At 45.2% G+C, this 24,023-nt stretch overlaps 1 pseudogene across 1 annotated transcript; it reads left to right on the top strand.

The window, feature by feature from the left end:
* The first annotated feature begins 1,223 nt into the window (after nucleotides 1–1,223).
* On the top strand, nucleotides 1,224–15,541 carry LOC311149130 (annotated as a pseudogene). Its single transcript has 17 exons — nucleotides 1,224–1,241; nucleotides 1,413–1,976; nucleotides 2,951–2,979; nucleotides 3,126–3,223; nucleotides 4,254–4,365; nucleotides 4,601–4,716; nucleotides 7,302–7,457; nucleotides 7,942–8,025; nucleotides 8,171–8,252; nucleotides 8,459–8,532; nucleotides 8,745–8,848; nucleotides 8,969–9,059; nucleotides 11,231–11,273; nucleotides 11,361–11,487; nucleotides 11,724–11,787; nucleotides 15,032–15,203; nucleotides 15,399–15,541. The product of its transcript is annotated as an uncharacterized misc_RNA (transcript).
* The last annotated feature ends 8,482 nt before the right edge of the window (nucleotides 15,542–24,023 follow it).

Here is a 24,023-nt window from a genome sequence, read left to right on the forward strand (position 1 = left end):
GTGAAGATGATGGAGGAAACAGGTACAAAAGTATCTATATCCACAGTAAAACGAGTCCCATATCGACATAACCTGAAAGGCCGCTCAGCAAGGAAGAAGCCACTGCTCCAAAACCACCATAAAAAAGCCAAGCTACGGTTTGCAACTGCACAAGGGGACAAATATCGTACTTTTTGGAGAAATGTCCTCTGGTCTGATTAAACAAAAATAGAACTGTTTGGCCATAATGACCATCGTTATGTTTGGAGGAAAAAGGGGCTTGCTTGCAAGCCGAAGAACACCATCCCAACCGTGAAGCACGGAGGTGGCAGCATCATGCTGTGGGGGTGCTTTGCTGCAGGAGGGACTGGTGAACTTCACAAAATAGACTGCATCATGAGGAAGGAAAATTATGTGGATATATTGAAGCAACATCTCAAGACATCAGTCAGGAAGTTAAAGCTTGGTCGCAAATGGGTCTTCCAAATGGACAATGACCCCAAGCATTCTTCCAAAGTTGTGGCAAAATGGCTTAAGGACAACAAAGTCAAGGTATTGGAGTGGCCATTTTAAAGCCCTGACCTCAATCCTATAGAACACTTGTGGGCAGAACTGAAAAAGTGTGTGTGAGCAAGGAGGCCTACATACCTGACTCAGTTACACCAACTCTGTCAGGAGGAATGGGCCAAAATTCACCCAACTTATTGTGGGAAGCTTGTGGAAGGCTACCCGAAACGTGACTATGTTGCTCTCTGCCCAGGTGTTCTCTGCGAAAGTAAAAGTCAGGTAGCCTGTCACTGCATACTACAATAGACTTGCAGTAGAGTGAATAGTCTAAAGGCAATTTTGAACTTGAAGAATGCAAACATTTTCTGGGTAGTCTATTTAAATAACTTGCAAACGTGTGTAAATATTTGTGTAGTGTGGGTATTACAAGTATTCCTATCATCGCTCTATGTTTACAGGCTACCACCACACATCACTTTATTTTCCTCACAACTTACAGTATATCCACAAATGTCACATTAAGCTCCTGGTCATTAAACGGACCTCGTTTAAAATATGATATTTGTCAACATATGATGTTTAATATGTACATACCAAACTAGGCCCACTCTGCTTCTGGCACTGTTCAGCAATTTAAATCTGAATGAATATGCATTTTTCCAGTGTTTCAATTTCAAACAAAATAGATTATATTCCAGCCACACACTGCTAGTCACCAGTGCTGGAGGCATCTCAGAATGAATCTTACAAACAAGGTATACTAAGTGAGGAAAAGGCCTGAGGCTTTACTCATTATTTCTGTTGTCTTGATTTTATAAAGGATAATACACAAGGGATGTTACCCATTTATTATAGTTTATTATAAGAGACCATTCAAGGAGAGGCCTTCTGAACACCAAGCGAGCATACGGTGGACATAATACCAGGCACTATGTGAGGCTTCATCCCACACCACGTCTACCTCCTCATCCCCAGCTGGAGAGAGCACAGTGCTACATGATGATTCCATACATTTTGACTCGGACCCAGACATGATGGATGGCTCAGTGGTCCAAGTTAGGTACCAGTGCTCCATGGCCTGTGAGGTGGGAGTGGAGGTGGTGGTCTCCACACAAACCAAGACAGGAGTGCTGGTCTTCAAGAGGAGATGGAACAACCACAGATGAGTCCATGTCCCCATGACCTATCCGGCGAAGCTTACATTCTCTCCAGACACGGCCTACAGAGAGGACTTCTTCATCAGGCACACATTGGACATCTGTAATGTGGTGGTTCGAGCCTGGTCGGACCACCTTGACCAAGGCAATGGAGACAGAGGCAATGGGACCAACAGCACATACCATGGGTCCCTGGTGAGGACATTCAAGGTGCTCCAGGCAGTAACACCCTCTAAGCGTCTAGCCAGACTTACCCTGGGTGCCCCTCGTGGATGGGTGATCTGAGGTGGCAGCTGACCAGAGGCAGAGTCCGCCAGTGCCCACATGAGTCAGGTCAGGTCTAAATCAACCAATCATGTTTTTGCATATGTGTGTTTCAATTAAACTCACCTGGCTGTCACTTATACTTTTTAAGTTTAAGGTTCCCATGTGTTATGAATTCCCTGCTGGAGGCTCTAAGCACACAATCTCATAGCCCACTCTCAGGGACACAAACTCTGCAACTTTCTAACACCTGCAGAAGGCTCCCCTCCCCCTCTGGAGCCTAGCAGGCAAGGCTATAGGTTGTAAACTGGCCCTCCACACCTCTGGCCATAACCAAACCGATTGGTTGCTAGGGGTCATGGTTGCCAGGGGCCTTGTCTCACAGTGAGATCAGCCAATCAAAGGCAGTTATCTTGTGTCCCAGATCCCCAATTCCTGCCTCCCCCTCCATCTCCTTCAAGCAGTCACAGAGAGAGCAGCAAGCTCATCTCTGTCCTGCACAACAACAGCTGGACTCATATCTCTGAACTTGTGGGATGGAGTGCGTGCACAAAGTGAGTTGTGTGACATTTGTATATTGTTCTTCGTAGTTAGTTACTACTATTGTTGTATGCTGCCTTTGTGTATAGCTGTGTTGTAATATGTGCAGGTAGGAAATACATTTTCATACAGTCCTTCCCTTGTTAAAAAAAAACTTGTTTCTCTACTTTTGCTATCAGTTATTGTATTGTGTACAGTGCATTCATTACCTGTTTCTCCTGTTTCAGAACCACTACCATTCCACTACCTTTCCATGTTAATTTTATCAGTGTATGTGTCAATAAAGTATCCTTGTGTGTAACTCTAAGGTTGCCTTATTCCCCTCTTACCGAAGGAGGCGCTAGTGGGTCACAGATCAACCCAAACGGAGAGCTGCTCTCTTTCACCATTAATTGAGACAGGAAAAAAGCACTGACATATTATTTTGTTTAACATGGTGTCCTCAGTCCTTCTTATAGTTGTAGTGTATACTAATGTTTTGTTTTCCTTTCATTGCTTTGTAGACACTGTGGATATGTTGACATTCCCAATGGTAAAGGGAAAGGAAAGGGGATATCTAGTCAGTTGTACAACTGAATGCATTCAACTGAAATGTGTCTTCTGCATTTAACCCAACCCCTCTGAATCAGAGAGGTGCAGGGGGCTGCCTTAATCGACATCCACGTCATCGGCACCCTGGTTAGCACTGGAGAGAGTTTTGGAGTGATTTACAAGATCCACCCTTTCATCAACATAGATCTTGAGAGAACCTGCCTCCTCACTGTGGAGCAGCCCAGGTTAATCTGACTTTCCTTTAAATTGTATAATTTATTTACATTTATGACAAACTTCCTTATATTGTCATGACAGCTGATCCTTTGGGTAATCTTGTGGGCAACAAGCGCTCTGCTTGTGTAATGACAATGTCACCTGGAATGACTCACAACAACATGAATAGTTATAACCGGTATAATGCCAAATTAATTATACAGTATTGTGGCCTCTTACACAGTGGGTTCATTTAAAGTTCAACAGAAATGTCCATGAACTAGCACTTTGAAAATGATAGCATCTGCCATCAAAAGTTTATGACGCCTTAGGTCAGTTACAGTAGGCTAAGATCTGTGTCTCTTTTTTCAATGCTGACAGCTCATTTCACTTCCATTTTGATTTCACTTAAAAGATCCGTTTCTGCATGCTACAGTAAAAAAGAAAAAAAGCCTTTCGTGAACTAACACTCGCACTTGACTCTTTCCCCCTTACTAGCTCTGCCTTTGCTGATAGCTACTTTATTGAGGAAAAATTTACTTACTATGACTGTGATATGTGGTTGCCCCACCTAGCTATCTTAAGATGAATGCACTAATTGTAAATCAAATCACGTTTTATTGGTCGCATACAGTACACATATTTAGCAGATGTTATTGCGGGTGTAGCGAAATGCTTGTAAAGAAATAACACACAACAACAAAAAAATAATGCAATGTTGCTAGAAGCAGAGCTGGCATGTCTGTCAGCGTCATCTTCTTTACCAATCGCTCTGGATAAGAGCGTCTGCTAAATTACTAAAATGTTAAAATGTATTGTCTACATGCTTTAAAATATGCTTTGAAAGATCAGCAAAAAACATATGTAGAAGATGATGCAAGTGGGTGGGTGTGCTTTATTGATGCTTAAGGATGGTTGCATAATCTAAGATCAAATCAAGATGTAATCACAGATTACAACGACACATTCATTCAACCTCCTCCCTGAGGCAGCCTTGAAACAGTGACAGTCACACAGAAAATGGAATGTGAAAGATCTCATTAATCTCCTTTTCCCCAGGGTCACAGTGTCTATGTGGGTCTATCTGGTGCAGTGGTGTTTTAAGAATATCCTCCATCACGTTGATCAGAACAGTAAAATGACACTCATCTGATGCAGCTCACTAACCCAGGCGAGGCATAGCATGGCAGCTTGTTGTGGATTCACCAGATAGGATGTCATTGTGTATTTGTCAGAGTTCTCCTCTCACTTGATACTTACGATGCCATGCTGGGCTGTGAATGTGATGAAGCTGCTGTGTCCTTGTGCGATAGGTAGTGTTATGATTGGATATAAGCGTGCATTATGGGAGATGTACAATATGTCTTATGATTAATTAAAGGACTGTCATCATGTCTGATGTTTAGGAGACATCATAATTCAGGTGTGTGTGGTGTCTAGGGGAAATCAGGCATTCAGAGCCCACACATCTCTGCCTCTCTGGACATGGATCAGACTAGACTTCTCCATACAAGGCTCTAAGGTACCTATACAATTGAATTGAATAAACTTTATTAATCCCACAAGGGGAAATTGGTTTATCACCATCAAGACACATACAGCAACAACATACAGTATGTATTCATCAGAGACACACAATTGGTAGCTTAGGGAACTACGATTAGGAATGGGGTATATACTTTAATAAAACCAAAATCTACATCCCATCCTCTCACGTCATGATATTTATAAATACTTTATTTTGCAGTTTGGAGTTTTTGGGCTATGATTATATTATGAATTTATGTCTTGTGTCTTTCAGGTGACATTGCAGTTAAGCCTGCAGTGACATTGGGAGGAATGGTGGAGCACTCGCACATACACTACCAGTCAAAGGTTTTAGAACACCTACTCATTCAAGGGTTTTTCTTTATTTTTACTATTTTCTACATTGTAGAATAATAGTGCAGACATCAAAACTATGAAATTACACATATGGAATCATGTAGTAACCAAAAAAGTGTTAAACAAATCAAAATATATTTTATATTTGAGATTCTTCAAATAGCCACCCTTTGCCTTGATGACAGCTTTGCACATTCTTGGCATTCTCTCAACCAGCTTCACCTGGAATGCTTTTCCAACAGTCTTGAAGAAGTTCCCACATATGCGTAGCACTTGTTGGCTGCTTTTCCTTCACTCTGCGGTCCGACTCATCCCAAACCATCTCAATTGGGTTGAGGTCGGTGGATTGTGGACAGTGATGCCAACTTAGCAATTTTGTTGCTAGATTTAGCAACTTTTCAGACTACCCTGGCAACTTTATTTTCAAACAGCACCTAGCAACAAATTTAGCTACTTTTAAAAATGTATTTGGAACTTTTAGCAACTTTTGAAAAGTAACTCAAACGCTAAAATGCACGCAATTTCCCTCTAAATTACACAAAAACGATTTTCTCTGTCACACACTCAGTCACAACACACGTGCCTGGCTGCAAAAGTGCATTTTGAGTGACGTCAGCAGCAGGCGCTCAGCTCGTGCACAGGCAGCAGCAGGGCAGCCAAGCAGCACAACAACCTGGAGAGAGATGGAGAGAGATGCCTAGCGCACACATCATTATTTGAGTTAAGTTGCTTGTTCAATAAGTTAGCATAAATACCTTGTTATTAGCTTGTACCTATAATTGTTGATCAGTTAGGTAGCATGTTTACTAACTACCAATACACTGCTTAAAACTATAATTGTTCAGAATGTGTAGGTTTACTAGTTAATAAGAAAATAAATAACATGTAATTATTCAATAATGTGTAATGTATAATTGTTCAATAATTCAATGTGTTGTGTTTAAAAATGAAAATATCTGATCATATTAAATGTGTTGTGTTTATATTACTTTTACAAATAAAAATATGTGATAATAAACAAACAAATCCAAACTAACAAATGTCAAATCATATTTGTCGCTGAGATGGCCAGTCAATTTGAGTAACGTTATTGTGCATTCTACGTATTGACGCAGTTTTACTTTATTACGTAATGACGTCATCACGCAATGACATCACAACGTCATTTAGCAACTTTTAGCAACAAATCGACCTGCCTCTAGCTACTTCCCCTGAAAATTAGTTGGCAACACTGATTGTGGAGGCCAGGTCATCTGATGCAGCACTCCATCACTCTCCTTCTTGGTAAAATAGCCCTTAGACAGCCTGGAGGTGTGTTGGGCCATTGTCCTGTTGAAAAACAAATGATAGTCCCACTAAGCCCAAACCAGATGGGATGGCGTATCGCTGCAGAATGCTGTGGTAACCATGCTGGTTAAGTGTGCCTTGAATTCTAAATAAATCACAGACAGTGTCACCAGCAAAGCACCCCCACACCATAACACCTCCTCCTCCATGCTTTACGGTGGGAAATACACATGTGGAGATCATCCGATCACCCACACCGCACCTCACAAAGACATGGTGGTTGGAACCAAAAATCTCAAATTTGGACTCCAGACCAAAGGACACATTTCCACCGGTCTAATGTCCATTGCTCGTGTTTCTTGGCCCAAGCAAGACTCTTCTTCTTATTGGTGTCCTTTAGTAGTGGTTTCTTTGCAGCAATTTTACCATGACGCCTGACTCACACAGTCTCCTCTGAACAGTTGATGTTGAGATGTGTCTGTTACTTGAACCTTGTCACAACACAACTGATTGGCTCGAACGCATTAAGAAGGAAAGAAATTCCACACATTAACTTTTAATAAGGCACACCTGTTAATTGAAATCCATTCCAGGTGACTACCTCATGAAGCTGGTTGAGAGAATGCCAAGAGTGTGACATCACTCGTCATTTATGCAAAAACATATAGCAAAGCTTCTGTTCTGGGGTCAAAATGGTGTCTCTAAGGACATAGGGAGTGCAGCTAGGTTGTACGCTAAGAGTGCCATGGAGCTGGAGGATCCTGCAGCCGTGTATGAGAACTCTATCTAATTACTTTAGGTAAGCATCATGTCCTATGCAAGTAGGGGACTTAAAATGGAAAGAACCCAAACCACTCAGAGAAGAATGAGGTAGGACCACCCCTCCTTTTTAAAATCAACTTGAGTTTTATGTTGAAAGCCTTTGACAGATTTCAGAAAGGTTTAATAATCAGTGTGTTTCCTGTACTCCCTGTGTTCCATCTCTTCTTTAACTCCTCCTTGTATGGCCACGTGGACAGGGCGGTGGAGGCAGCCTGGTACCTGTCCACAGGAAACCTGGACAGGGTCTCCCAGGACACAGCTGTGATATTAGTATTTTATCCGCTCAGTGAGTGAAGAGAGCTCCTGTATGGTTCAATGCACCAGAGGGTAGCCTGCAGCAAAGTGTCATCTGACTCAATGACAAGGGCTAATTCAAGAACAGGACCTGGGTATTTGCATATCTAAAAATAAGTGCCATGTCACAGTGTGGCATAGAGAGAATGACCCTGTATATTGTTGAGGCACTCATGTCTTATGAATCCCCAGATGACGCAGTTAGTGTCCCACACATTTTCTTAGATTCTGGCTGATGCCGGAGTAACGAGTTAGTTGATGCCAGAGTAAACCTTTAATCACTGAGGTTATTGTAGGTCATGGTGTTCTGTACCAAAGCCGTACTTTCTGTTTTTTTACGGTAATAATTATGTAATGATAATGTAATAACAATACTTAGCTGATTTCATTATGTGATGAACCTCCTCAGTGGTTCAATTAGGTTTTTCATGTATCATTTATCATCTGTTCTGCCCTCCAGCATGCTAAAACGATTTGTGAGCAGAATGGTTACCTGGGATATGTGGTCAGAGAGGCTCTCCAAGCCTACCTCCAGGGCTCCCTGGTGATAGAAGCAAAATAGACTCTAGATCATCAGTCCAATTGTACTCACATTAATTTGATTTGTCAAATCAAATTACCGATGTTACGGTTTGTGCGTGTGTTTGTGTGTGTATGTGCGCGTGTGTGTCTGTGTATTCTTCCTAAAGGGGTGAGGCTCTGGTGAGGTATGCTCTGGCAGCAGCAACAGGTCTGGTTGTGGCACATAATAATGTTGCCTACCTATGTGAGGTAAGGAGTCTGGCATTTTAATTCCTATTTTCTTATGCAAAGTTACTTCATCGCTCATATTATTCTAAAATAATTTAGTTCAGATGTAGAGAAACATTCATTTGAGACATACACATGGATGCCCCAGTGCCTTGACAGAAAGAGACATGAATGACCATTATGATACATTCAGTTACACCTGAGTTACCACACTTTTCTCATTGCAGGAAATGAAGGAGCTATGACTGTCAATGGAGGTATTACAACCATTCCACAATGAACTATGCAACACATGACTCTGGTGAGTTTCTGTCCTACAGACTACAGTGTTATCACAAAGCCTCAAGTCACTAGTGGAATAGCTAGTTTACATAAAGCACCTGTCTCTCTGTTAGCCTGGTCCCAGATCTGTTTGTGCTCCTGCCAACTCCATTGCTGTCATTGTCAAGCCAAACATTTGGCATGACCAGGAGTGACAAGGAGTTAGCACAGACTGGTACTCTCTGTTTCCAGGTTTGCTGAAGATGGTAGACTACTACTCCTCCAGCAGCATGCTTGGAGCTGTTGATCAGGCCATATCAGTGTACAGCAGAGCAGCCCTTGCAGGCAGTTCCCAGGTGACTGTCGTTTCCTGTATGCTATGATCAAGCCTCTAGAATTTAGAATTACTCTTCTGTAAAATTAACCATCAGAAGTTGTACAGATCAATACTCACAATTTTCCTCATGAATCCCCAGGGAATATATAAATTGGTGGTTTTGGCAGAGGAGGGATTTGATGTCCCATTGATCATCAGAAACAGATTGAACACACACTGCATGGCCAAAGGTCGAACATCTCATTCCAAAATCATGTGCATTAATATGGAGTTGGTCCCCCCTTTGCTGCTATAACAGCCTCCACTCTTCTGGAAAGGCTTTCCACTAGATGTTGAAACATTGCTGTGGGGACTTTTTTTTTTTTTTTTTTTTTGTCATTTAGCAGACGCTCTTATCCAGAGCGACTTACAGTTAGTGAATGCATACATTTTTTTTTTCCCCTACCCCCTGTGGGAATCGAACCCACAACCCTGGCGTTACAAACGCCATGCTCTATCAACTGAGCTACATCCCTGCCGGCCATTCCCTCCCCTACCCTGGACGACGCTGGGCCAATTGCGCGCCGCCCCATGGGTCTCCCGGTCGCGCCGGCTACGACAGAGCCTGGATACGAACCAGGATCTCTAGTGGCACAGCTAGCACTGCGATGCAGTGCCTTAGACCACTGCGCCATTCAGCCACAAGAGCATTAGTGAGATCGGGCAATGACGTTGCCGATTAGGCCTGGCTCGCAGTCGGCGTTCCAATTAATCCCAAAGGTGTTCGATGGGGTTGATGTCAGGGCTCTGTGCAGGTCAGTCAAGTTCTTCCACACTGATCTCGACAAACCATTTGTATGGACCTCGCTTTATGCACGGGGGAAGCACAGAATCGTCTAGATTGTCATTGTATGCTGTAGCATTAAGATTTCCTTTCACTGGAACTAAGGCGCCTAGCCCGAACCTATGGATGATTTTCAAGTACATATGTTGTAGAATTAAACACCTATATGCCTTAAAATGTTTATGGATTGAGAACCAGTTGAAGGGTTAATACAGAGCAGAGACATTTATGTGTTTTTCATAAACTCCCTGCAGCTGGTCTGGGTATGTCGGTGACATGTGATGGCTGTGTGGAGATTGGAGTAACTATGGACCTAGTGTTATCATTTGTTTTGCTTATGACCCTATGACCTGACACATGGCCACATGCACATAATCTCAAGGGCCAGGGAGGATGGTAAATGATAAATGCCTTAATGTATGTACGTGTATTATTTGTAAAGAAAGGGTCTGCAACCATATAATGAGATTAGGGAAAGGGTCTGCAACCATATAATGAGATTAGGGAAAGGGTCTGCTACCAATATAATGAGATTAGGGAAGAGGCTTCCTATGGAAAAGCGCCCATGACCTTTTGGAGTAAATTACAGGTGACATCTGGACGTTGAAAGCTAAGGTAGAGTGGTACTAAAATACGTTAATCAGTTGCCCTAAGGGGGGTAATTGTATATGCTATGTAACATGATTATGCATTTGTGTATAAAAGGGAGCTCTAAGCTAAAGGAAGACAGTAGTTGTTCCATGGAGCAAGCTCGGCTTTGTTATGCAATAAAGTCTAATTCTTGGATTCACAAGCTCCGGTGTCTTGAGAGATATTTTTGAGTTGACTATTTTTAGTCAAATATTTCTACGACAAACCATGAAAAACGTCCCCAGGCCATTATTCCTCCTCCACTTGACTATAGAGTTGGCACTGCATTTGGGCAGGTAGCGTTCTCCTGGCATCTGCCAAACCCAGATTAGTCCGACAGACTGCCAGATGGCGAAGCGTAATTCATCACTCCAGCAAACGCGTTTCCACTGCTCCAGAGTCCAATGGCAGCAAGCTTTACAACACTCTAGGCATTGCACATGGTGATCTTAGGCTTGTGTGCGGCTGCTCGGCCATGGAAACCCATTTCACAAAGCTCCGACGAACAGTTATTGTGCTGACGTTGCTTCCAGAGGCAGTTTGGAACTCGGTAGTGAGTGTTGCAACCGAGGACAGGCAATTTGTGCTCGCTATGCGCTTCAGCACTTGGTGGTCCCGTTCTGTGAGCTTGTGTGGCTTACCACTTCACGGCTGAGCCGTTGTTGCTCCTAGACGTTTAGACTTCACAATAACAGCACTTACAGTTGACCGGGGCAGCTCTAGCAGGGCAGAAATTTGACGAACTGACTTGTTGGATAGGTGGCATTCTATGACGGTGCGACGTTGAAAGTCACTGAGCTCTTCAGTATGGGCCAATCTACTGCCAATGTTTGTCTATGGAGATTGCATGGCTGTTTGCTCGATTTTATACACCTGTCAGAAACAAGTGTGGCTAAAATAGCCGAATCCACTAATTTGAAGGGGTGTCTACATACTGTTGTGTATCAGTTCATGTTGGGCTGGACATTGTGATGGAGAGACTCTTACAAAGGTATTTTCCCCCTCTACTTACTAGTTTCATATTAGACTCATCATGACTAATGAATGACAGACTGTGTAGACCAATGCTGTGTTTTAGTTTGGTTATGTTTTGGATGATGTTGGATGATGATGAGGATCTGACGCCATGTACTTTAGCTCTACTCAGAGTCCATATGGGAAAGGCCTGCAGTAAAATTACTCAAGACCCCATACAGTTCTCATTGGTAGGCCATTATCTTTATAACAAGTATGACAAGTCACATAGCTCATGGTACAGTATGTAACACAATAAAATGCTAAACAATTTCAAAGTTGTCTAATGGAAATGAAAATGTAATCCATACGTAAAAATGTATGCACACTTGACTAAGTCGCTTTGGATAAAAGCGTCTGCGAAATGGCATATGATTATTATTATTATTATTATTATTATTATAATCCTGTATATCCTGTCTTCCAGGTTTATGCATCTGTTGTTACTCTCATCATTGCTCTGGTTACTGTGCTAATCCAAAGTGCTCTGGGTAAGTCCGTTTTATGAATACCTCCCTGCTAAAATACTGTTACATTTACCTCATAATTAGCTTTATACCATTGCATTGTTGAATACTCCTTTCTGATTGGCTTGAAGGGCATTCTAGAGCGTGCATTATTTTCCAATAACGAACGGTATATTGGCATGGTAGAATTCAATGGCTATAGTTAATTTTGACATGTTTTGTTTGAGCTGCTTTTGAAAGCAAAAGTTAAATTGAAACAGTATTGGTATTGTTGAATTCGATTTTTATAATAGCAAGCTAGGACTGATGGTTTGGTTAGCTGAACTAGTGTTGTGTCGAGAAAACGTTGCTAATTATGCTGTGTGACCAAGGAGAACCGCTGACGCTGTATTTTCATCATAAAGGTTTATTCATAACAAAGGGTTACAGCGTCGATTTACAGATACCTGCAGATACCTGGAGAATAATCGCCCCATCTCAAATATGATTATTCTGCTCTCCTTTGTCTCAACCAAGTATTTATAATCTTTACCCTGCTGTGGGTGGTTTCCCATACAGACCAATCACCTGTCTCCACACAACAGTCTTCCTCTGTTCTATGGGGTGTCCCCCTAAAACTACTCCCCAGATGCTCCCTCTAAGCTGAATAAACCTCCTCTCAGGTTCCATTTGAAAACGTTAGCAAAGTCATAATTCCTCATATACTACACTAGCAAGTCTCTTTGTTTGGTTACCACGGCAACTACTGTAGCTATGTAGTAAACTTGCTAGCTACTTCAGTGGACATTGAACACATTTCTACTGGCAAATGAACACATTTCTAGTGGCAAATGTGTTAAATTACAGCAATGGTACTGAAGTCATAATCAACTCGGGGCTCTATGCGTTCTCTGGAAAATAATGCAACTCCATGGAAGGTCAATTCCTCTCCGCTGGCGCGTCGTGGAACACACCTTCCACGTTGTTCATTATTTTCCATAAAACGCATAGCCCCTTGTTGATTATCCCTTACATATCAATGTAATAGTGAATAGTCTTGATGTCCACCTGTAATGATCACATCTCTATCTCTTAGGACCCTGTATGTTGAGGTATCTACATATGTACAGTGGCTTGCGAAAGTATTCACCCCCCTTGGCATTTTTCCTATTTTGTTGCCTTACAACCTGGAATTAAAAATGATTTTTTGGGGGTTTGTATCATTTGATTTACACAACATGCCTACCACTTTGAAGATGCAAAATATTTTGTATTTTGAAACAAACAAGAAATAAGCCTTCAAGTTGGATGTGTTCCGCTGGTGTATATCAGCGTCATACCACAGATTCTCAATTGGATTGAGGTCTGGGCTTTGACTAGGCCATTCCAAGACATTTAAATGTTTCCCCTTAAACCACTCGAGTGTTGCTTTAGCAGTATGCTCAGGGTCATTGTCCTGCTGGAAGGTGAACCTCCGTCCCAGTCTCAAATCTCTGGAAGACTGAAACAGGTTTCCCTCAAAAATGTCCCTGTATTTAGCGCCATCCATCATTCCTTCAATTCTGACCAGTTTCCCAGTCCCCGCTGATGAAAAACATCCCCACAGCAAGATGCTGCCATCACCACGCTTCACTGTGGGGATGGTGTTCTCGGGTGGTGAGAGGTGTTGGGTTTGCGCTAGACATAGCGTTTTCCTTGATGGCCAAAAAACTCAATTTTAGTCTCATCTGACCAGAGTACCTTCTTCCATATGTTTGGGTAGTCTCCTACATGGCCTTTGGCGAATACCAAACATGTTTGCTTATTTTTTTCTTTAAGCAATGGTTTTTTTCTGGCCACTCTTCCGTAAAGCCCAGCTCTGTGGAGTGTACGGCTTAAAGTGGTCCTATGGACAGATACTTTAATCTCCGCTGAGGGGCTTTGCAGCTCCTTCATGGTTATCTTTGGTCTCTTTGTTGCCTCTCTGATTAATGCCCTCCTTGCCTGGTCCATGAGTTTTGGTGGGCGGCCCTCTCTTGGCAGGTTTATTGTGGTGCCATATTCTTTCAATTTTTTTATAATGGATTTAATGGTGCTCCGTGGGATGTTCAAAGTTTTGGATATTTTTTTATAACCCAACCCTGATCTGTACTTCTCCACAACTTTGTCCCTGACCTGTTTGGAGAGCTCCTTGGTCTTCATGGTGCCGCTTGCTTGGTGGTGCCCCTTGCTTAGTGGTGGTGCAGACTCTGGGGCCTTTCAGAACAGGTGTATATATATTGAGATCATGTGACAGATCATGTGACACTTAGATTGCACACAGGTGGACTTTATTTAACTAATTACGTGACTTCTGAAGGTAATTGGTTGCACCAGATCTTATTTAGGGGCTTCATAGCAAATGGGGTGAATACATATAAACGCACAACTTTTCCGTTATTTATTTTTTCGAATTTATTGAAACAAGTTATTTTTTTCATTCCACTTCACCAATTTGGACTATTTTGTGTATGTCCATTACATGAAATCCAAATAAATATCCATTTAAATTACAGGTTGTAATGCAACAAAATAGGAAACACGCCATGGGGGATGAATACTTTTGCAAGGCACTGTATGCCACAAGGTGGTACTATTGCTTAAATTGGTTATCTGTCACAAACTAGTTGTGTTACAGCTGCAGCCTTATGTTGAATACATCAGAGGAGGCTGGTGAAGGGAGGACGGCTCATATTAATGGCTGGAATGGAATCAATGGAACGGTATCAATGACTTGGAAACCATGTGTTGGATACAGTCCCATTTATTTCATTCCAGACATTAAAATGAGCCCGTCCTGTTTTTGGTCATTTAGCAGACGCTCTTATCCAGAGTGCATACATATTTTTTTATTTTATTTTCATACTGGCCCCCCGTGAGAATCGAACCTACAACCCTGGCGTTGCAAACACCATGCTCTACCAACTGAGCTACATCCCTGCCAGCCATTCCCTCCCCTACCCTGGGCCAATTGTGCACCGCCCCATGGGTCTCCCGGTCGCGGTCGGCTATGACAGAGCCTGGATTCGAACCAGGATCTCTAGTGGCACAGCTAGCACTGCGATGCAGTGCCTTAGACCGATTGAAAGCGACACCAGCCACCACTGGAATACTGTGCCGTTCTGCTCCGGACATATTTATTGTTGTCTCCTTCGTTGTAGATATTGGAAGCTCAGGTTAAATGTGTAAAGTGACCCATTGTTTTATCATACCAAACACTTGTGATTTATTACATCAATGGATGACTGGTGAATTGATTCTTTGCCCCCAGAGTGTCTCCAAGTGGACATCCCACCTAGACAACGTAGACATACCGCTGACCGTGCAGTAGAGGACAGGACAGGGACATCCCCTGTCATTCAAGCATAAGTTAAATGGATAGCAGGATCAGAATGATCCCATCAGAAGAGAAGACATGTCCAGAACTGTTAGAATGGCCCAGGGTCTACACTCTTAGAAAAAATAAGAGAATCCTTTTTGGTTCCAGGTGGAATCCTTTTTGGTTCCAGGTAGAACTCTTTTGAGTTCTATGTAGAACCCTCTGTGGAAAGGGGTTTACTATGGAACACAAAACGGTTCTACCTGGAACCAAAAACAGTTCTCCTAGGGGAGAGCCGAAGAACCGTTTTAGGTTCTAGATAGCACCTTATTTTCTAAGAGTGTATGGTCCATTCTACTGAGGGTTGGACAGAGAGTGCAGCGGACAGCTGACCTGGCTGTTATTGTGTCTGGGGTGTGTCTCAGTGCCCTCTGCACATTGATCCTCCATCATCTGCTCTGATGGATGTTTTACACAGAATAGGAAATTACAACACAGGAAATGCCTGAGGAATGTATATGCTTTATGTTGGGAAGAAGGCCTGTAAAAACAATTTCGGAGACATCCGACTCATTTTAACTGAAAGTGGGATTGAACAGACTGATGTGACTGATAATATGAGTCTGCTGGTTGTTTTGTTTCAGCCACATGGTGCTGAATTATTATTATTTTTTAAGATTGCTTTGCTTTGTGTTTGAGTGAAGAATTTATAACATAAGAAAACTTGGTATGTGTGGTTACATAAGACAGAAGGTTACTTAAGGCAAAAACAAAAGTAGGGTGGTTAGTCAGGGTGGATGGGTGGGCGTATAACGCAGACATCTAGCAATCCAAGGGTTGGTGTTTGAATTTCATCACAGACAACTTTAGCATTTTAGCTAATTAGCAACTTTGCAACTACTTACTACTTTTTTAGCTACTTTGCAACTATTTGGCATGTTAGCTAACCCTAACCTTAACCCCTAACCATAACCCCTAACCTAGCTAATGATAGCCACCTAGCTAACATTAGCATTAGCCACCTAGCTAACGTTAGACACAACAAAATGGAATTCGTAACATATCATACGTTTTGCAAATTCGTAACATATTATAGGAATTGCAATTTGTAACATATTATATGAAATGGATGACGGACATCCACAAATTAATACATACCATACAAATGGTAAGTATCCCTAGCAGCATGGCACTGGACAGGGGACAACAGCATGCAGGGCTCCTCCTAAACGTCTGTTTGTCCAAGGCCGATCAGATGGACTGGCTTCTGCTGGTTAACTTACAGAGGTGGAAAATGTACTCAATTGTCATACTTGAGTAAAAGTAAAGATACATTTATAGAAAATGACTCAAGTAAAATTAAATGTCACCCAGTAAAATACTAGAGTAAAGGTGTAAAGGTATCTGGTTTTAAATGTGCCTAAGTACAGTGGTGGAAAAAGTACTCAATAGTCATACTTGAGTAAAAGTAAAAAGTAAAAGTAAATGCTATACATCAAATTCTGAAAGAAAACCAGACGGCACGATTTTCTTGTTTCTTTAAAATTTATGGACAGCCAGAGGCACACTCCAACACTCAGACGTAATTTACAAATGCAGGATTTCTGTTTAGTGAGTCCACCAGATAAGAGACAGTAGGGATGACAATGCGTTATATTGATAGGTGAGTGAAATGGACCATATTGCTGTCCTGCCTGAGCATTCGAAATGTAACGAGTACTTTTGGCTGTCAGGGAAAATGTGTAGGAGTGTAGTAGAGTAAAAGTTGTCAAAAATATAAATAGTAAAGTAAAGTGCAGATACCCCAAAAATCTACATAAGTAGTACTTCAAAGTATTTTAACTTAGTTACTTTACACCACTGTTAACTTATTACAGTTTTTGTCTGAGCAGCTGTCCAGAATCTTGTTTGATTTATTAGTAAGGGTTAGTATCAATCATATCCGTAACTATTGTCACGGTTTCGGCCGAGGCTGCTCCTCCTCCTGGTTCGGGCAGGCTTCGGCGTTCGCCGTCCCCGGAGTACTAGCTGCCACCGCTCTATGTTTCTGTGTTTGATTGCTTTTGTCTGTCTGTCACACCTGTGTCTGTTTGGGAGTTGATTACGTGTCTTATAAGTTCCGTGTTGTGATCTAGGGTATTTGTGTGTTGTTATTCTGTTGCCACTGTGTCTATGATACGTGTTTGTTTTCCGTGTCATTTTTTCATGTTTAGTGTTTTACGCGTGTGCGTAATTTTCCCTCGCCACTTCGTGTTTTCGAGGTCGGGGTTTTGTTCTCGTGTTATTGAGACTATTAAAAGTCTTGTTGGACTAAACCTCTGTTTCCTGCGCTTGACTCCTCCACCACATCCACGACGGAATAGTGACAGAACAACACACCATCATGGAGTCAGCAGGAACAGCGGCGGCACCCGAATCCCTGCTGGACCGGATCAACTTCCAGTACGCCATGATCCGGCAACTCGGGACCGCCATGGACGAGGTGTCCAACACTCTGCGCCGATTGGTGAACCCTGAGGTGGCCAAGGACCCTTACAACATCGCATCACCAACGGCCAGTCCTCCTCTCTCAGCACCGGAACCCAGTGGCATTCGGCTCTCACTCCCGAGGGCATATGACGGTTCTGCAGCCGGGTGTCAGGGATTCCTCCTGCAGGTAGAACTTTACCTTGCCACCATACACCCGGCGCCCTCGGGATACGAGAGCGTCTCCGCCCTCATCTCCTGTCTCTCCGGCAAGGCGTTGGAGTGGGCCAACGCCGAATGGAGGGGAATAGACGCCGCAACCATCACCTACGCGGAGTTCTCCCGCCGCTTCAGGGCTGTCTTCGATCATCCCCCTGAGGGGAGAGCGGCGGGAGAGCGTCTATTCCACCTCCGACAGGGGAAGAGGAGCGCACAGGAGTTCGCACTGGAGTTCCGGACACTAGCGGCGGATGCGGGGTGGAATGAGAGGGCCCTCATCGACCAGTACCGGTGTAGTCTACGAGAGGACGTTCGTCGGGAGCTGGCCTGCAGGGACACCAACCTGTCGTTTGACCAGTTGGTGGACATTTCCATCCGTCTGGATACCCTGCTGGCTACCCGCGGACGTCCCGAGTGGGGGTCGTCCAGTCCACCCTCCAGCACCCCCGAGCCGATTCCCATGGAGCTAGGGGGTGCTGGCGCTAGAGAGAGGAGGAGAGGGAACCCGAGGGGGGCCATCCCCTGCACCACCTGCGGTCGTGGAGGACACACTGCGGCCAGGTGCTGGGGAGGGTCTCCTGGGAGAGGTGACAACAGGCCACGCACTGGGGAGTCATTTCAGGTGAGTAGGCGCCCCACTCACCCAGAGCTCTCTGTTGGTCACATGAGTATTCCTGTGAGGTTTCCACAGGTGGCACCTCATTCCCAGCATAAGGCGCTAGTAGATTCAGGCGCAGCTGGGAACTTTATTGATCGGGCATTTTGTAGTAGGTTAGGGATTCCCCTTCGGCCGGTAGACGATCCATTTCCTGTCCACGCATTAGACAGCCGGCCGTTGGGGTCGGGCCTGATCAGGGAGGTCACAGCACCACTGACGATGACGACGCAGGGGGGTCATGAGGAGATCATTCAGTTTTATCTGATTGACTCTCCTGCGTACCCCGTGGTGTTGGGCCTTCCCTGGTTAAGCACCCATGATCCTACCATAGCGTGGCAACAGAGGGCTCTTATGGAGTGGTCTGCTCAGTGTGTAGGGAGATGTCTAGGTGTTTCCGTAGGGGCGACCTCGGTAGAGAGTCCGAACCAAGTACCCGCACTGCGCATTCCCCCCGAGTATGAGGATTTAGCACTCGTGTTTAGCAAATCGAGGGCAACACGGCTACCTCCTCATAGACAGGGGGACTGTGCGATAAATCTCCAAACAGGAGCGGCTCTTCCACGGAGTCATGTGTATCCCCTGTCTCAAGAGGAGACAGCGGCTATGGAGACATACATAGCCGAGTCCTTGGCACAGGGATACATACGGTCCTCTACTTCCCCAGTCTCCTCGAGTTTCTTCTTTGTGAAGAAGAAGGACGGGGGATTGCGCCCGTGTATTGATTATCGTAGTCTCAATCAGATCACAGTTAAATACAGCTACCCACTTCCACTGATTGCGACGATGACGGAATCATTACGCGGAGCGCGGTTCTTCACAAAGTTGGATCTCAGGAGCGCGTACAATCTGGTGCGCATTAGGGAGGGGGATGAATGGAAGACAGCATTTAGCACCACCTCGGGTCATTACGAGTATCTCGTCATGCCATACGGGTTAATGAATGCTCCGTCAGTCTTCCAATCCTTTGTTGACGAGATTTTCCGGGACATGCATGGGCAGGGGGTAGTAGTTTACATCGACGACATCCTAGTGTACTCTGCTACTCGAGCCGAGCATGTAGCCCAGGTGCGCCGAGTGTTGAGAAGACTGTTGGAGCATGACTTGTATGTCAAGGCAGAGAAATGCCTGTTCTTCCAGGAGTCCGTCTCCTTTTTGGGTTATCGGTTGTCCGCGTCTGGTGTGGAGATAGAGGTAGACCGGGTATCGGCCGTGCGTAATTGGCAAACTCCAACCACTGTAAAAGAGGTGCAGCAGTTCTTGGGTTTTGCTAATTACTACCGGAGGTTTATTCGGGATTTTGGACAGGTTGCAGCTCCCATTACGTCCCTGCTAAAGGGGGGTCCGGTTCGTTTGCGGTGGTCGGCTGAGGCGGACAGGGCATTTGTCAAACTTAAGAACCTGTTCACCTCGGCTCCGGTGCTGGCGCATCCGGATCCCTCTTTACCATTCCAGGTTGAGGTAGACGCGTCCGAGACCGGTATTGGGGCAGTCCTGTCACAACGGTCCGGTGCGCCACCTAAACTCCGCCCCTGTGCTTTCTACTCGAAGAAGCTCAGCTCGGCGGAGCGCAACTATGATGTTGGGGACAGGGAGCTGTTAGCCGTAGTCCAAGCCCTAAAGGTGTGGAGGCATTGGCTTGAGGGGGCTCAACACCCTTTCCTCATTCTGACTGATCACCGTAACCTGGAGTACATCCGGGCAGCTAGGAGATTGAACCCTCGTCAGGCTAGGTGGAATATGTTCCTAACCCGGTTTGTTTTTAAGATCACATACATCCCAGGGTCCCAGAATGGTAAGGCAGACGCCCTGTCCCGGCGGTATGACACGGAGGAGAGGTCCAACGAGCCTACTTCCATATTGCCGGAATCTTGTTTGGTGGCTCCGGTAGTATGGGAGGTCGATACGGAAATCGAGCGGGCACTGCGTACCGACCCTACTCCCCCCGAGTGTCCTGTGGGGCGGACGTACGTTCCGCTCGAGGTCCGTGATCGTCTTATTTATTGGGCTCATACATCACCCTCCTCTGGACATCCAGGTATTGGCCGGACCGTGCACTGTCTTAGCATGAAATACTGGTGGCCAACGTTAGCTAGGGATGTGAGGGTTTATGTCTCCTCCTGCTCGGTGTGTGCCCAGTGTAAGGCGCCTAGGCATTTGCCCAGGGGTAAGCTACATCCCCTGCCCGTTCCACAACGACCATGGTCCCACCTATCGGTGGATTTCGTAACTGACCTACCCCCCTCCCAGGGGAATACCACCATATTGGTTGTTGTGGATCGGTTTTCCAAGGCCTGTCGTCTCCTTCCCATGCCGGGTCTCCCTACTGCCCTACAAACCGCTGAGGCCCTATTTACCCATGTGTTCCGGCACTATGGGGTCCCCGAGGATATTGTGTCTGACCGAGGTCCCCAGTTCACTTCCAGAGTTTGGGGAGCGTTCATGGAACGGTTGGGGGTCTCGGTAAGCCTTACCTCGGGGTACCACCCAGAGAGTAATGGGCAGGTGGAACGTGTCAACCAGGATGTGGGTAGGTTTTTGAGGTCCTATTGCCGGGACCGGCCGGAGGAGTGGTCGAGGTTCATCCCCTGGGCAGAGATGGCCCAGAACTCTCTCCGCCACTCCTCCACCAACTTAACACCTTTCCAGTGTGTTTTAGGTTATCAGCCGGTCCTGGCACCGTGGCACGAGAGCCAGATCGAGGCCCCTGCGGTGGACGAGTGGATTCGGCGCTCGGAAGAGACGTGGGACGCTGCCCATGTCCATCTGCAGCGTGCCATCCGTCAACAAAAGGCGAGCGCCGATCGCCACCGCAGTGAGGGACCGGTGTACGCACCGGGAGATCGAGTCTGGCTCTCGACTCGAAACCTGCCCCTCCGCCTGCCCTGCCGGAAGCTGGGTCGGCGGTTTGTGGGGCCCTTCAAAGTCCTGAGAAGATTGAACGAGGTGTGTTACAGGTTACAACTGCCAATTGAGTATAAAAATATTAACCCCTCGTTCCATGTGTCTCTTCTCAGGCCGGTGGTAGCTGGCCCACTCCAAGAAGATGAGATAGGAGAGACCCCTCCGCCCCCTTTGGACATCGAGGGGGTCCCGGCGTACTGGGTCCGGACCATCTTGGACTCGAGGCGCCGGAGGAGTGGTCTCCAGTATCTCGTGGAGTGGGAGGGGTACGGTCCGGAGGAACGGTGCTGGGTGCCCAGGAGGGACATACTCGATCCATCCCTCCTGACTGAGTTTCACCATGGGCATCCCACGCGCCCGGGTCCGCGTCCTCCTGGCCGTCCCCGAGGCCGGGGTCGGCGCGCGGCTGGAGCCGCGCGTCAAGGGGGGGGGTACTGTCACGGTTTCGGCCGAGGCTGCTCCTCCTCCTGGTTCGGGCAGGCTTCGGCGTTCGCCGTCCCCGGAGTACTAGCTGCCACCGCTCTATGTTTCTGTGTTTGATTGCTTTTGTCTGTCTGTCACACCTGTGTCTGTTTGGGAGTTGATTACGTGTCTTATAAGTTCCGTGTTGTGATCTAGGGTATTTGTGTGTTGTTATTCTGTTGCCACTGTGTCTATGATACGTGTTTGTTTTCCGTGTCATTTTTTCATGTTTAGTGTTTTACGCGTGTGCGTAATTTTCCCTCGCCACTTCGTGTTTTCGAGGTCGGGGTTTTGTTCTCGTGTTATTGAGACTATTAAAAGTCTTGTTGGACTAAACCTCTGTTTCCTGCGCTTGACTCCTCCACCACATCCACGACGGAATAGTGACAACTATGAGTAAATATGGTGGGTCAGCATCAGTATGAGTATGTGTAGGACTCCTAGACCCTTGCCCAGGGTGTACTGTAAGTCTCACACAGTTCACTTTCTGTTCTCCAAGTACATTATACAGTGCATTCAGAAAGTATTCAGACCCCTTGACTATTTCCACATTTTGTTACGTTACAAACGTACTCTAAAATGGATTAAATAGTGTTTTTCCCCCTCATCAATCTACACACAATACCCCATAATGACAAAGCAAATAAAACATTTTTTTTAAACAATTTTGCAAATGTATTAAAAATAAAAAACTGAAATAATACATTTACATAAGTATTCAGACCCTTTATTCAGTACTTTGTTGAAGCACCTTTGGCAGCGATTACAGCCTCGAGTCTTCTTGGGTATGACGCTACAAGCTTGGCACACCTGTATTTGGGGGGTTTCTCCCATTCTTCTCTGCAGATCCTCTCAAGTTCTGTCAGGTTGAATGGGGAGTGTCGCTGCACAGCTATTTTCATGTCGCTCCAGAGATGTTCGATCGGGTACAAGTCCGGGCTCTGACTGGGCCACTCAAGGACATTCAGAGACTTGTCCCGAAACCACTCCTGCATTGTCTTGGCTGTGTGCTTAGGGTTGTTGTTCTGTTGGAAAGTGAACCTTCACCCCAGTCTCAGGTCCTGAGCGCTCTGGAGCAGGTTTTCATCAAGGATCTCTCTGTACTTTGCTCCATTCATCGATCTCTCGATCCTGAATAGTCTCCTGGTTGCTGCCGTTAAAAAACATCCCCACAGCATGATGCTGCCACCACCATGCTTCACCGTTGGGATGGTTCCAGGTTTCCTCCAGAAGTGACGCTTGGCATTCAAACCAAAGAGTTCAATCTTGGTTTCATCAGACCAGAGAATCTTGTTTCTCATGGTCTGAGAGTACTTTCGGTGCCTTTTGGCAAGCTCTAAGTGGGCTGTCATGTGCCTTTTATTGCGGAGTGGGTTCCGTCTGGCCACTCTACCATAAAGGTCTGATTTGGTGGAGTGCTGCAGAGCTGGTTGTCCGTCTGGAAGGTTCTCCCATCTCCACAGAGGAACTCTGGAGCTCTGTCAGAGTGACCATCTGGTTCTTGGTCACCTCCCTGACCAAGGCCCTTCTCCCCCGATTGCTCAGTTTGGCTGGGTGGCCAGCTCTAGGAAGAGTCTTGGTGGTTCCAAACTTCCATTTAAGAATGATGGAGGCCACTGTGTTCTTGGGGACCTTCAATGCTGCAGACATTTTTGGGTACCCTTCCCCAGATCTGTGTCTCGACACAATCCTGTCTTGGAGCTCTACGGACAATTTCTTCGACCTCATGGCTTGTATAGACAGGTGTGTGCCTTTCCAAATAATGTCAATAATCAATTGAATTTACCACAGGTAGACTCCAATCAAGTTGTAGAAACATCTCAAGGATGATCAATGGAAACAGGATGCACCTGACTTACATTTCGAGTCTCATAGCAAAGGGTCTGAATACTTATATAAATAAGGTTTTTCTGGGGGGTTTTACACTTGCAAAAATTTCTAAAAACCTGTTTTTGCTTTGTGATTATGGGGTATTGTGTGTAGATTGCTGAGGCCTTTAAAAAAAAATCCATTTTAGAATAAGGCTGTAACGTAACAAAATGTGAAAAACTGTTTTCTTTCAATGCTGCAGAAATGTTTTGGTACCCTTCCCCAGATCTGTGCCTCGATACAATCCTGTCTTGGAGTTCTACGGACAATTGCTTCGACCTCATGGCTTGGTTTTTGCTCTGACATGCACTGTCAACTGTGGGACCTTATGTAGACAGGTGTGTGCCTTTCCAAATAATGTCCAATCAA

Source organism: Coregonus lavaretus (genome assembly GCF_964263955.1).
Source record: "Coregonus lavaretus genome assembly, chromosome: 21".
NCBI lineage: Eukaryota > Metazoa > Chordata > Actinopteri > Salmoniformes > Salmonidae > Coregonus > Coregonus lavaretus.